Here is a 13,828-nt window from a genome sequence, read left to right on the forward strand (position 1 = left end):
TGCACCTGCGCCACCTCTAGGCCCAGTATGATGTCGGGGCCGAGCACAACTGTCCTAAAGTCTTGAATGACATCGACTGTGAGCCAGACGCGCACGGACGTGCGATGCGCCAACCCCTGCATCCAGCCCACTCCTCCGCCACCCAGCAGGTCCCTGATCCTGGTCACCCCGGCAGACACAGCCCTCCTCTCCACCAGCCACTGGAAAGGGCGGAGGGGCGGATTCCTGAGCAGCGGCTCTCTGTAGACAGCCGCTACTCCTGACAGCAGAGAGCTGCTTCAGGAGGAGACCATGTTCCAAACTTTGATCAGGTCCTGGTAAAAGACAGGCAACGTCTGCAAGGAGCCATAAAGGCCCCTCTGGTCTATGAACAGGAGCTGCAAGTCATAATTCAGGCTGTGCACTTGGCGGAAGAAATACATCGCCAGGGCACACCATCTCGGAGGGGGCTCAACGTAAAGATATCGCTGCAGGGCCTGAAGGCGGAAGGTCGCCACCTGGGTGCATAGGCACACCAGCGCCTGACCGCACTCCACAAGCGGGAGACTCAGGACCTCAGCAGCGACCCAGTGCAGCCTTTTGTCTCAGAAGAAGTCGACGAGCATTCTCAGGGTTTCTGTGACAAAATCCAGGAGAGGGGTCAAAGTGACCAGCCTGTACCACAACATGGCGGCAATCAGCTGATTTATGACCAGCACTCAAAACCAGCAAGACAGCACTCAGAGCAGTCCTGTCCAATGCCGCAGGCGAATGGTGACTTTGGCCTCCAGCTCCTGCCAGTTCACCAGCCAGGATTCCTTAGCAGGAGAGGTAGACCCCCAGGTAGAGGAGACTGGTCCTGCTCCAGGTAAAAGGCCTGAGCTCCTCGGGTAGGGGATCCATCTGCCACTGACCGACCAGGAGTCCAGAACACTTGCCCCAGTTGATCCTGGCAGAGGACAGAGAAACATAGAAACTAGGAGCAGGAATAGGCCATTCGGCGCTTCGAGTCTGCTCCGCCATTCAGTATGATCGTGGCTGATCCTCTATCTCCCACTTTCTCTCCACATCCCTTGATGCCCCTAATATCCAAAAATGTATTAATTTATTTCTTGAATATACTCAGTGACCCGGCCTCCACAGCTTTCTATGGTAGAGAATTCCACAGGTTGACCACCCTCTGAGTGAAGAAATATTTTCTTATCTCAGTCCTAAATGGCCTGCCCCATATCCTGAAACTGTAGCCCCTGGTTCTACGCTCCTAACCAGGGGAAACATGCTCCCTGCATCCAGTCTGTCTAGCCCTGTCAGAATTTTATATGTTTCAAACAGATCCCCTCTCATTCTTCTAAACTCTATTGAATACAGGCCCAGTCGAACCAATGTCTCCTCAAACGACAGTCCTGCCATCCCCGATATCAGCCTGGTGAACCTTCACTGCACTCCCTCTATGGCAAGTATATACTTTCTTAGGTAGGGAGACCAAAACTGCATGGTCTTGTATAACTGCAGTAAGACATCCTACTTCTGAACTCAAATCCTCTTGCAATGAAGGACAACATACTATTTGCCTTCTTAATTGCTTGCTGCACTGCCTGTTTACTTTCATTGACTGGTGTACAAGGACACCCAGATCCCTTTGTGCATCCACATTTCCCAATATATCACCATTTAAATAAATTTTCACACTGAAGTGTATAACTTCATATTTATCCACATTATACTGTATCTGCCACATGTTTGCCCACACACACAACTTGTCTAAATCACCCCGAAGCCTCCTAGCATCCTCCTCACAACCCCGCCCAGTTTTGTGTCGTCAGCAAACTTGGAAATATTGCATTTGGTTCCCTCATCCAAGTCATTTATATACATCGTGAATAGCTGAGGCCCAAGCACTGATTCTTGCGGTACACCACTAGTCACCGCCTGCACCTAGAAAAAGTCTCATTTATTTCCACCCTCTGTTTCCGGTCTGTCAACCAATTCTCAATCCATGCCAGTACATTAACCCCAACCCCATGTGCTTTAATTTTGTCCACTAGCCTCTTATGTGAGACCTTATCAAAAAGTCTTCTTGAAATCCAAATACATCATATCCACTGGTTCTCCCTTATCTATTCTACTAGTCCTCAAAAAACTCCAGTAGATTAGTTAAGCATGATTTCCCTTTCATAAACCCATGCTGACTTTGCCTAATCCTGTTAATGCTTTCCAAGTGTTCTGTTACCACATTCATAATAGACTAACATTTTCAGGTAGCCAACACTGCCTGGCATACAGAAATCAGCACCACCCCTCTTCACCAAGCAACACTGGGACTTAGACATCGGCGAAGTGTCGGGAGGTTGGTAGCGTGTTGGGCTGGGGTTGCGGCAAGATCTTAAACAAACACACACCCCTTCTTCCCAAGTCTTGGCAAATGTCTTCTTTCCTCCCCCGACAAAGCACAAGGTTGTCTTCTGCCCCCACCAAACAAATGTCCAGACACCCACCTCAGGCGTTATTTAAGGAAAAGTCCTGGCCTCCCTGTCCTGCAGCACCTCCTCTCTCTCTCTCTCTCTCTCTCTCTCTCCTCCAAATCTTCAGGCCTTAATAGGCCGCAGGCAACAACACCAGCAGTAGGGCTCATACTTGTTGATGTTTCCTGGTCAGCAGCGAAACAGAGGATGGAAGAAGTCTTGAACAGCCTGAGGAGAGGCAGCAACACAATAGTTTAAACAGCAAGAGCAATAACTCCCTGCTCTTTCCAGTGACACACCCAGCACACAACTGCAGCACAGCAACAAGCTGCATCTGTGTCCAATCAGGAAGCTGTAACTCTTTTCAAGTCAAAACAATTAACTAAATTAACAATAACAAGGGAGAAATCAAGCACAGCCCCTAAGTCAGGTCAGCTGTAAAATCAAGGAAAAAAACTTTAAAGGAACCTTACAAACATCAAACCAAGATGTGATTAAAGGGGTCAACAAAACACCCCAGTCCCCGCGGTGCCCACTGGGCACAGGAAGCTGTAATTTGCACAGCCTGGGCACGGGTGTTAATCACTTGTGCGTATTGTTCACTATCATAAACAAACTCCCAAAGAATGTCTCCCTGCCTACGACCCCTTGTTCTGATGAGCAGTGTTCATGACACTCAGATGTGAAACCTTTCTGCACAAGATAAAGGCAGGTGTCTCAGTCCAGGGCCTCTTCTCTGAGCTTTGTGCAGCCTTCAGACCAAAGTGATGGTCTGGCCTCACGCTCCTTGGACACATTAGTGATGCCTGCACCTTGATGGTGCTTGTCATTGCTGTCAGAATATCATGGGCAGGCGTCACAGAGTTCATCATTCTCTCTCAGCACCTTTAAGGTGGGACTGGCCCCCATCTCTTCAGCATCAATAACCAGTGATGCTGTGCTCCTGAAGGGATCAGGTTCTGAAGGTGGACAAAGGATCAGATGCTTTTAAAGTTTCATGGCTGTGTCTCCTTGATATGACCCTGATCACAGAACGCAAGTGAGCTGCCCTCAGCCTGACAGGAGTCAGACATTCTCAGGCGCTATGTGAAGATCTATGGAGTGGTCGCACTGCATGTCATCATCATCCTCCTGCAATCGAGTGACTATTAGGGCTTCCACTGCGTCTCCATGACAGGAGCATTCTCACAGAGGGTATGTGTGCTGCCATAAGCCAAACTGGAGTCAAACGTTCATGGATGCAATGTGAGAATCTATGGTATCTCCTCACTGCATGTCATCATCATCCTCCAGAAATCCAACGGATATGGGGGCCTCCCGAGAGCGCCTGCCTCGTCGGGCCAGTGCAATGGCCTCATCGCCATCATTGTCACCTTTGAGGACCTCCTCACCCTCATCTCCATCATCCTTATCGGAGACAACATCCAACTCCTCCGTTTCTTCCTCAGCCAGTTCCTCCCCCCATTGCAGCGCCAGGTTGTCAAGGGCACAGCAGGTGACAACAATGCATGACAGCCTCTGTGGACTAAATTGCACGGCTCCACCAGACTGATCCAGGCACCGGAACCTCATTTTCAGCATCCTGAAGATTTGCTCCACAAAGTTGCGAGTTGCAGCACAAGCCTCGTTATACCTTCGCTCTGCTGCAGTCTGAGGCCACCGTAAGGGTGTCATCAGCTACATCCTCTGCAGGTAGCCCTTGTACCTGAGAAGCCATCCCTACAGCCTCTGTGGACCCTGGAAGATGTCAGGGATTTGTGACCGACTGAGAATGTAGGAGTCGTGGACACTGCCTGGAAACTGTGCGCAGACCTGCAGGATGTGTTTGTGGTGGTCGCACACCAGCAGCACATTCAGTGAATAGAATCCCTTGTGGTTGATATAACTGGCTACTTGTTGCGACGGAGATCTGGGCGCCACGTGAGTGTAGTCAAACACCCCCTGCACATGTGGGAAACCCAAGATCTGGGTAAATCCAATTGCTCTTGCATCCTGGCTGTCCTGGTCCCGGATGAGATGTACAAAGTTGTGTGCCCTCGTGAAGCTGGCATCTGAGACCTCATGGATGCATTTGTGGGTGGCAGATTGTGAAATCCCACAGAGGTCAAAAGTGGAGCCCTGAACTGAGCCACTGGCATAAAAAATTGAGCGCCATGGTCACTTTTACAGCAATGGGCAATGGATGCCCTCAATGTCCCCGTGCCGCTAAATCCTTCAGTAGCTGGCAGATGTGATCAACCAGCTACCTAGACATGTGCAGTCTTCAGCAACACTGGCACTGGTTCTCGGTCATCTACAGGAATGAAAGGCAGCTTCTATAGACCCTGTGTCTAGCTAGGTGCCGACCAGCAACGGCTCATTGTGGCTCTTTGAAGGCATGTGTAGGAGCGTCAGTTGCCTCTTCTTCCTGAGGGTGTTGCTCCTCCCTCTACGCAGCCAGGCGCTCTCTTCTCCATGCTTTCTGTATACCACAAGACATATAACTATTTCACCAGGCGCCATGCACTCCTCCTGGAGGATGAAAGAAAGAGATATGTGGGTTAGCTCGGGCGTACAAAGAACCTCTCTTGGGTAAGTCTGAAGGCCCTTATTGCATCCCAGAGGATGGCCAGCGTTTAGTGCACTGCATGACTGCCTGCAACCCCAGCCATCTCCACCCCACTCCACCTGACCTATTGGCAGCAGCTTTACTCATTGGACTGCATGCTGTGCTCTCAGCTCAGACGCAGGCATTCTCTTATCACATGCTGCAAGGCTGCACTGTTAGCTTGAACCATGGGGGAGACTAGTCCAAACTGGGATGATGACATTGCAAGGGGCTGTGAGCGCCTCCACCAGTGACTGCTCCACAGCCAGCTTTTGCAAGGAAACAACATGCCCAGTCATCCAACTGTTCTCAGTCCATTAAAACACTCATTAGTTTGCAATCTGTGCCCAAGGGGTGAAAAGCTCTGGAGCACTTGGTAGCACTTGAGTGCGCAGATAAGCTAGAGGCTCGACTCCATGTATGTCAATGTGGCTGCATGTGAAATATCTCAGCTGCAGAGGAATGGTCACTTTATACAAGGTTTCCCTAATGCATGGCCGCTTCCCACCCCCCCACTCCACAAGTGCTTGTGCACTATCTTCAACCATAAGGCAGCCCTTGCCACCTGTTATGGACTTGATTTTCCAGACATGTTTCTCATTAGAAACATCAAACTTTATTTACAGGTTGCAGCAGGAGTTACATGCTTCCATCAAGCTCCACAACTAGAAGAACTCCTACTCTAAGATTCCCCGCGCTTAGAGCTGTCATGTGATACTATACAGCACAATAAGTCTTAAAACTACAGTCACTACATTCCTTAACACCTCCCACTAAAAGAAGAAAAGTCATCACTATCATGATGAATTTTCAAAACCACTATCTAAAATATAAACCTATAACATTCTACACATATTAGCAACTAACTTAGTACGTACAGTACAAGTAGTATTCTCACCCCGTGCTGTCATTTAAACAGCTGTCTTGGCAGCATCATAATGCTTAAATTGTATCAACCAAATGCATATACCAGCTAAGAGTCCAAGTTTACCGATCTTGCTGCTACATCTCTATCTTAAATAATTTCAATAGATCTTGTAGAAATGTCTGGAGGCAGAATATGGTTTCCTGCTAGATTATTTCCCAAGATATGGTCAACATTATTAATAGGTGATTTGGACACCACTCCCATAACAACATGGAACAGTAGTCAATTTCCATCAATGCTCTGTATCAATACACTTTTATTTAGCAAACTTTCTGGAGAAGAGTTCACATCTTTTGCTCGCATCAGGTTTTGAGCCAACCCCATATCTCTAAGAGTAACAATCTTCTTGGCCCCTTTATCATGCAAAAATGTAGTTACTTCACCCTCAGATATAAAACTCCTATAATCTTTTATGTTCCAATTCACACCCACTGCAAATACATTAAATGGTATTGGTTTGTCACAAGCTTTGCCCACTGGTACAGCATTTTCTGGAACAACACTAGACATGCCTACAAATGCAAAAACAGAATTACCTGGAAAAACTCAGCAGGCCTGGCAGCATTGGCGGAGAAGAAAAAGATTGACGTTTCGAGTCCTCATGACCCTTCAATTCTGTTGAAGGGTCATGAGGACTCGAAACGTCAACTCTTTTCTTCTCCGCCGATGCTGCCAGACCTGCTGAGTTTTTCCAAGTAATTCTGTTTTTGTTTTGGATTTCCAGCATCCGCAGTAGTTTTTTGTTTTTATGCCTACAAATGCCAATGGCTTAGCTTTTAATTTCCAGCAGTCTGCATTTACATGCTCCATCTTATGGCAAAAATAACATGTTGGCCCCCTCGAATCATACTTGTCTCCCGCGCTGTCTTTTTTACTACTCTGAGAAGTATCTGTTTTTTCAGTTCAGCCACCCTCCTCATGGTAATTAGTGTCCTGTTCACTGTCACTTCCCTTATCTTTCCAATTTCTGTGTGGGTTTGCAAACAATGGTTGTTAGCTACCTACGTGTTTGTGGTACAGTTTGCAACCATTAGCCATAACAGCAGTTTCTCTTATCATAACCTGCCGACTGTTATCTGAAAGTGTCAAATAATCCTCCAATGCTTTCCCTACCAAAACACTGTAATAAAATTGTCCAAATTTCTCTATGCCATTGTAACTTTGTAGCAATTTTCTAAAATAAGTGTTATGGATAGGAGGGGCTGTTCATACAGCACTAATTTTTCCTCTCACCACCTGTCTGTAAACAGAAAGGTGTTTTCATTTGTTTCCTTTTTAATAAGCGGCGGCATAATTCCCAAGCCCTCGGTTTTTATGTGATCCAGTTCCTATGAATAACCGCACAGCAAACTCGAGGTAGGATGAACTCAAAAAAGTTAGTTTATTGCACACATTCAAAAAACCATATAAACGAGAGTCCGTAATATGCCCCTCCACACACATACAGTAAAGAGATGAACAGAGAAAAGAAGGTTTTACAGTACAGAGACTGCAGTGAAAATAAATAATGGATCATGTGAGGTCCAGAGTCTAGAATCAAAGCCCTATGAGGAATTTCTTCACGGAGGTCAGCGGGGTGAAAACCGGTGGTGTAAGATTTGTTTTTCCAGTGGCTGCGACTTCCCAAGATTAAATAGGCACGCAGAGATGAATCAACTTGTAGGCAATGGTACAGAACTTTCAGCAGAGGCAGGGTAAATGGGGGCCAGTTGTCCAACTTGGCCAGAGTACCTTTTGTGTGGCCTGCTAGACAGCTGTTAAAGCTGCAGACTGGGCTTGCAGCCCAGGAAGGCATTATTAACCTGTTTTACAAGCCAGAGTCTTAGGTCATGTGTCCTTACCTCTCCACAATATCTTCAACAAAGGACATTTATCCAGTGTCTCAACATTGGCTTTTTGTTCCAGGCTGATAACGTCTTAGCCATTATGGGTTGAAAGAGGTGCTATTTGTTGAAGGTCTGATGTTTTGGAGGCTATTGTCTCCGTAGACTCTCTGACTCCACTGGCAGACCTGGTTTATCAAATTCAAATGGCCTTTGTGTAGCTCCCTTTGAATTTGGGCGGTGCAGTCCCCAGGTAGTCTGTTAATAGCTCCTCAGAAATAATGAGGTGTGGCATTTCTGAAACTGCGAAGTGGCTTCTTTTGTTCTGGTGACTCACAGACAGGAACTCATAGACATCTTAATTGTCTTTGTTCAGTCAAAAGATCCAGACTAAAATTAAGAAATAGCAATGAGAATATATTTTTATAAAAATATACAATGTTAAGTTTTTTTCCGATTCGCAGGACAAAATATATTTCAACTCCTTCCTCACTGAATTTAGGCACTAGGTGGAATACTAAATCAAAACCAGGAGTTAACAGGAGTTAAATCTGAATCATCGTAAGTCTTCCTGTTATTCCCTGTTCATGTAATTTAAACCTTTTTCTGTCCAGTTCAAGTTCCCTGGCTTCCCTTTCTGCAATTCAAGACTTTCCCTTTCTTTTACTCTTTGAAATTCAAGGATTTCCTTTTCTTGTGCTCTTTGAAATTCTAATTCAAGTTTTCAATTTCCCTTTCTTTTTCTCTTTCTTTTTCTTGTCTTTCGAGTTCAATTGTTTCATTTCTCTTTCTTTTTCAAATTGCAGTTGTTTCATTTGCAGCTGAATTCTAGCTAACTCAACCTATGTTTCTTCTGGATTATTTTTCTCTTCCTCCAGGTTCAGATGCTGAGCTAATGCTTCAACTATTTCTGCTGTCTTAATGCCCACTTTTCATTCTATTTCCAACTTGTCTGCTATCGCCTTCAAATTAACCTTTGTAAACTGTTGTGAGGTACTCAAAGACAAATCCACTCTTTTGAGGAATGCTTCGGCAATAGCCATAGCTAGTTTGATTTTCCAATGAATACAGCAAAAGTCACTCTGAAATCCTGTTCATTTAAACTTTAGCAAGTATCAGCGTACACATCTCAGCCTGTGGATTTGAATTCCACAAGAGTCCCCAATTGGTTATGATTTCCCTAGAGACCAATAATGTTCAAAACAAATTTGAATTCCCAGTGACCTACTTAAAGGATCACGTGACAAGATTTCAAGTTTTACTGCAACAAAAAATCTAAAAGCAACATTGACTATATACTATTTTTGGAGGCAATTTATACTTTAAAGTACAGAATAGAACTTTCTCCCCTTGACAGTTAAACCAACCAAAAATCTCCTACTTCACAGTTATACTTTACACTGTCCCTTTAGTAGACATTCAATTCTCCCAGAACCCGTCCAAAGTGATTTTTAGCTCCCAAGGGTTTCTTTTCCTTCCCCTACCTGATAACATTTAACCAGAATCCTCTTTTATAGTGAAGGTTTACCTGGAGATTCTCCCTCCAGCTCAAGTTAGGTAAATCTTCCAACCTTATTTTAAATCCTCATAAATCTTGTCTTCTCAACCCTAGCAAGGTTTCCCACCCAAATTCCTGTTTTGTGAACCAGAGACTTATCATCTTTATATGTTTCCTTTCTTTCCCTCAGATCCTTGTAGGCTGCCTTTTCTGTGAAATTCAGAGATATCTTTTAGGAGGACCTTGTAATCTGATCCTATAATGGCTTCCTATGCACCATCCCTCTCAAGGCCCATCTCCATCTATGTCTATTGCAATCACATGGACCTTGTATGCAGGTAGAGATACTGATTAGCTATCCTTCAGATCCCAACTGTATTGTATCTTGGAATTAAATGGATGGTTTAAAGTATAACTGTTTACAACTTGACAGTCTTAACATCTTCCTAAGACTTTGGAGGCTAACAGTCTATCCACTGCCAGCACATATGCTTCTGCTATTGTCTACATGTGTGAACACTTTGCACCTACTTCCCAGTAAAACAGCCTGATTTCCCCCTTTAATCCTTAATAACCACATCATCCAGACTTGTTGTCAGGTAGAATTCAGAACAGGTCACATGACCCCCTTCACTTTACCCTAAATTATAGACACAGCCCTAAAACATAAAAACCTTATAAACCTCATATTTGTAACAGGTATCACTGAGTTGCAGCAGAAACTTGGTCTACTCTATCTAACACGATTTTGTGCTTGTTCTTTCATAATGTCATGGTTCATATTAAGCGGTTAATATGGTAATTGTAAAGTGTGACAAACCCAAAAAGGAAAGTAACTTACCTTCTCTTGAATCGGAGATCAGGCCTCAAAGTTTGGGAACTACAGTTTCCAGTGGGCCCTAGTGGTCTCTGTGCAAGCACTGGCCGGGGAATGGCCGCACATGTGCAGTTTGTTCTTTTTCTGATCTTCAGGTTCTGTGCATGTGCCAACCGGGGAATGGCTGCACATCCACTGCTGATGCATTTTTTTTTGTTCCAGGCCAGTAAATGGCTCTGCCCACATACGCTGTTTTTTTTCATATTTTAAGATGGAAACTGTTCCTGCGTGCCTGGGCAGAAGGGAAAGAAGAGGAAGAAAGTAAAACAGCATGGAAAAAAGGTCAGGTGACCTTCTGCATCACCATAGAGGAGCGCCATTCTACAAGAAGTGCTAGCAGAAGCAGGACATGGGAGCTGCAAGGAGCAGGTCCCAGAGCAAAGAAGAGAGAGCGGCCCCAGGAAGACAGGTCAAGGGACAAGAATAGGAATCTGAATCAGGTCCTATTAAGTGGGATTGAAAGCTAGGAGCAGAAGACAAGACTCTGAATTAAAGAGACAAAGTTGCAGGGAGCAGACTTAAAGCAAAGTGGGCTTAAGGGAAGATCCGAGGAGACAGCCGAAGGTTGGTGACTCCTTACTATTGGCTTTTGAAGCAATGGTGTTCTGCTTGGCACAGCTGAATATCTGAGAGAGTGCGTGTGGAAGGTGAAGCTTAAATGGATGAAGAGATCCGGGAGAAGGAGGTGGATCCGTGTTGAAGACATCTGAGAAAAAGCGTTGTTTGGGAGAGAATTACAAGGTGCATTCTTCAAACATGGAGATTGGAAGCCCTCATGAGAAAGACAGGGTTTCAGTGAGACCAGTGTGTGACAAGCATCTCGGGGTGGGGTGGGGGGTTGATGAGAAATCCATGGAAACTTGGTTTTCAAGTGTGCTATGTCCAATCACAGTTTTCATATTAATTTACATGAACTGTACAGTTACTGTGAACATTAGAGTATAAGATAGATTTTGTAACTTGTGTTATCTCTACAAATTTGTATATATCTGTAAAGGTATAGTTAGGGTGAAGGAGTATTGTAATATAGTTAATCTTTTCTTGTATAATAAATGTTTTGTTCATTTGTTAAAAGTACACTGGAAGATTCCCGTGAATGTGTTCGGTAACTGCCCCTCCACGATTTCCAAACAAAATAAAAATGAAAATTAGCACCGGCCCTGTTGACATCGGGTGTCATGGCAGGCAGGTTGGGGGACATTTTTTAAAAATTCATTCAATGGATGTGGGCTTTGCTAGCTAGGCCAGCATTTATAACCCATCCCTAATTGCCGCTGAGAAGGTGATGGTCAACTGCCTTCTTGAACCACTGCAATCCATATAGTGTAGGTATAGTGAAGGAAGTTGCAGGATTTTGACCCAGTGACAGTGAAGGAATGGTGATATATTTCCAAGTCAGGATGGCAAGTGGCTTGGGGGGAACTTCCAGGTGGTGGTATTCCCAGCTATCTGCTGCACTTGTCCTTCTAGATGGTAGCAGTCATTTGAAAGGTGCTGTCTGACAAGCCTTAGTGAGTTTCTGCAGTGCAACTTGTAGATGGTATACACTGCTGCTACTATGTATCAGTGATGGAGGGAGCAAATGGGGTGCTAACCAACCAGGCTGCTTTGTCCTGGATGTTCTTTTTCATTCATGGAATGTGGGTGCCCATTTATATTGCCCATCCCTAATTGCCCTCGTTCAGAGGGCATTTAAGAGTCAACCACATTGCTGTGGGTCTGGAGTCACATTTAGGCCAGGTAAGGGCAGCAGATTTCTTTCCCTAAAGGGCATTAGTGAACCAGATGGGTTTTTACATGGCCATCAACAGACTTTTAATTCCAGATTTTTTTTATTGAATTCAAATTTTGCCATCTGCCATGGTGGGACTTGAACCCAGATCCTGAGAGCATTGCCCTGGAATGCTAGTCCAGTGATAATACCACTATGCCACCACTACTCATGCTTCTTGAGTGTTGTGGGAGCTGCACTCATCCAGGCAAGTGTGGAGTATTCTATCACACTCCTGACTTGTGCCTTGTAGATGGTGGGCAGGCTTTGGGAAGTCAGGAGGTGAGTTACTCACCGTAGGATTCCTATCCTCTGACCTGCTTGTGTATCCATAGTATTTATATGGCTAGTCCAGTTCAGTTTCTGGTCAATGGTAACCCCCCCCAGGATGCTGATCGTGGGGGATTTAGTAATGGTAATGTCATTGAATGTCAAGGGGCAATGGTTAGATCCTCTCTTGTTGGACATGGTCATGGCCTGGCACTTGTGTGGCGTGAATGTCACATGCTACTTGTCAGCTCAAGCCTGGATGTTGTCCAGATCTTGCTGCATTTGGCATGCACTGCTTCAGTATCTGACGAGTTACGAATGGTGCTGAACATTGTGCAGTCATCAACTAACATCCCCACTTCTGGCCATATGATGGAAGGAAGGTCATTGATGAAGCAGCTGAAGATGGTTGGACCTAGGAGACTAGCCTGAAGAACTCTTGCAGTGATGTCCTGGAGCTGAGATGACTGACCTCCAACAACCACAACCATCTTCCTTTGTGCTAGGTATGACTCCAACCGGCGGAGAGTATTCCCCCTGATTCCCATTGACTCCAGTTTTGCTAGGGCTCCTTGATGACACACTCGGTCAAATGCGGCCTTGATATCAAGGGAAGTCACTTTCACCTCACCTCTGGAGTTCAATTCTTTCTTCCATGTTTGAACCAAGGCTGTAATGAGGTCAGGAGCTGAGTGGCCCTGGCGGAATCCAAACTAAGCGTTGGTGAGCAGGTTATTGCTAAGCAAGCGCCGGTTGTTAGCACTGTTGACCCATTCCATCGCTTTACTGATGATTGAGAGTAGACTGATGGGGTGGTAATTGGCCGGGTTGGGTTTGTCGTGCTATTTGTTGACAGGACATACCTGGGCAATTTTTCACATTGTTGTAGCTGCGCTGGAACAGCTTGGCTAGGGTCGCAGCAAGTTCTGGAGCACAAGTCTTCAGTACCATTGCCGGAATATTGTCAGGACCCATAGCCTTTGCAGTATCCAGTGCCTTCAGCCGTTTCTTCCTATCACGTGGAGTGAATTGAATTGGCTGAAGACTGGCATCTGTGATGCTGGGGACCTCTGGAGGAGGCCAAGGTGGATCATCCACTCGGCACTTCTGGCGATTGTAGCAACTGCTTCATCCTTATCTTTTGCACTGCTGTGCTGGGCTCCCCCATCACTAAGGACAGGGATATTCGTGAAACCCTCTCCTCCAGTTTAATTGTTCAACACCATTCACAACTGGATGTGGCAGGACTGCAGATCTGATCTGTTGGTTGTGGAATCACTTAGCTCTGTCTATCACCTGCTGTTTATGGTGTTTGGCACGCAAGTAGTCCTGTGTTGTGTCTTCACCAGGTTGACACCTCAGTTTTAGGTATGCCTGGTGCTGCTCCTGGCATGCCCTCCCACACTCTCCATTGAACCAGGATTGATTCCCTGGCTTGGTGTAAATGGTAGAGTGGGGACTATGCCAAGCCATGAGGCTGCAGACTATGGTTGAGTACAATTCTGTTGCTGCTGATGACCCACAGCACCTCATGGTTGCTCAGTCTTGAGTTGGTAGATCTGTGCAATGGTCACTCCTACCGATATCATCATAGATGGATGCATCTGCGGCAGGCAGGTTGGTGAGGATGAGG

The 13,828-nt window shown here is 45.6% G+C and overlaps 1 long non-coding RNA gene across 2 annotated transcripts in view; it reads right to left on the minus strand.

Annotated features, from left to right (window-relative positions):
* Window positions 1-7,314: 7,314 nt before the first annotated feature.
* LOC144689566 (uncharacterized) overlaps window positions 7,315-13,828 on the minus strand; it is a 35,831-nt gene continuing 29,317 nt past the window's right edge. The window contains exons 2-4 of one of the 2 annotated variants that reach the window (XR_013578662.1): window positions 10,119-10,386; window positions 9,308-9,487; window positions 7,321-8,169 (exon numbers count right to left, since the gene is read on the minus strand). This is a non-coding gene — a long non-coding RNA (uncharacterized LOC144689566). Of the gene's footprint in view, window positions 8,170-9,307; window positions 9,488-10,118; window positions 10,387-13,828 lie in introns of both variants that reach the window. The other variant, XR_013578661.1, reaches the window with a different exon arrangement.

Source organism: Cetorhinus maximus, chromosome 14 (genome assembly GCF_964194155.1).
Source record: "Cetorhinus maximus chromosome 14, sCetMax3.hap1.1, whole genome shotgun sequence".
NCBI lineage: Eukaryota > Metazoa > Chordata > Chondrichthyes > Lamniformes > Cetorhinidae > Cetorhinus > Cetorhinus maximus.